This window comes from Ctenocephalides felis, unplaced genomic scaffold (assembly GCF_003426905.1).
Source record: "Ctenocephalides felis isolate EL2017-DRISC unplaced genomic scaffold, ASM342690v1 CF-g0.4_SCAFFOLD_03571, whole genome shotgun sequence".
NCBI lineage: Eukaryota > Metazoa > Arthropoda > Insecta > Siphonaptera > Pulicidae > Ctenocephalides > Ctenocephalides felis.
Window position 1 is genome coordinate 5081314 of NW_020539725.1, and position 1483 is coordinate 5082796.

The window sequence follows — 1483 nt, forward strand, 5'->3', positions numbered from 1 at the left end:
TTATTCGATTATAATTTACGTGATATATATCAAATGTAAGGTAGGTAAAGTAATAAAAGTAATAAATGCAAATTAACTTAACTATTTATAACATCATCACTCGATAAAACATTTCACAGCATCTGAACATATTTTATTTGTTGTTAATATATTTATTATCCATTATGAAATATTTATTTCATCGTCTAGAACAGTGACTGGGAAACTTTTTCAATCATAACCCCAAAATATTTTTGTCCAAGTTTGTATTGTCATCTGAAACCTCGTATTCCTTGTTAATAAATTTATAATATATCATTATATATTATCAATATGAATAATTTATGAAAGCGTTAAAATGAGATTGTAAAATGCACTCGACTCTACTTTTACCTTAAAAAATAATGACTTCATATCATAGTCTAAAATCTTGCTATGCAAATGTACAGATTTATTGACATTCCACATTGCATTTATTATAATCAAACATTATGACTATTCTGTCAAAATTTATATCTTTTCTTTCTATAACTTATTTAGTTACAAACTTTTGATGAAAAACTTTTCGATAACATTTTACTACTAAGCAAACCAGTTTCTCTATTTTCTGCGCTTACAACAATATTACCTGAAAATAAATAAGAATATGTTTTAAATGCAGAGACATATAATTATATTATAACAAGTATTGTCTTACCTTTTATAAATATGAAAGTGCAGTATGTCTTCACTCAAAAAGATTAGGTTATGTTATATTTTATTATGTTATATTTTATTATATTTCACGTAATATGTACAACTGATTTCTCAATGTGTTTAAACTCCTGATCAATATAAAAATCCTTAGTGAGAAAAATAAAATTATCTTGCATTTCTTACCATTTTTATTGAAAACTTGCAAATTTTGACATTTCGAATAGCTAGTTTCCGATTATTTATTAGAGATACTAATAATAATGTAGTTAGCAGTAATTATTCTAAAAATAAATAGCTATTAGTTACAATGCATAAACGCATAATTAAGTATTATACTCACCAATAGTAAAAAGAATTCGTCTATTAAAACTAAGGTTATGTTAGATATACATAACTTATTACTTAATCTATCCATCCCAAATCAAATCAGATGACGTAAAATTAAGTTGAACTTTCAAACCTTTGTATTTTAATCCAAAGTAACAACAAAGAAATGAAATATTGTATATTTTTCAGAGACAATGCTTACTAAACAATTGTTAACGAAACTTGTTTGTGGTATATATTTCGCACCAATGCACATTACACACATTAGAAAACAATGTACACTATAACACTATTACACATTACACATAACTGAAAATATTATTCGATTATTTCCAGCAAAACTAGTATCTTAAAACATACTATAATTAACAATTTTGCATTAAAGGCTAAGGACGCCGTGTGTGACGCGCGGCGCTTCTTGTGGCATGCGTCATGCATAGAAGGCATAGAAAGTTCTAGAATCCTATACCTGCAATACAAG

At 26.1% G+C, this 1483-nt stretch overlaps 1 long non-coding RNA gene across 1 annotated transcript; it reads right to left on the minus strand.

Moving 5' to 3' along the window:
• Nucleotides 1-569: 569 nt before the first annotated feature.
• On the minus strand, nucleotides 570-878 carry LOC113387053. Its single transcript, XR_003368044.1, has 3 exons — nucleotides 859-878; nucleotides 677-803; nucleotides 570-607 (listed from the first exon to the last, which is right to left on the minus strand). It is a non-coding gene; the product is annotated as an uncharacterized LOC113387053 (long non-coding RNA).
• Between the last annotated feature and the right edge of the window lie 605 nt (nucleotides 879-1483).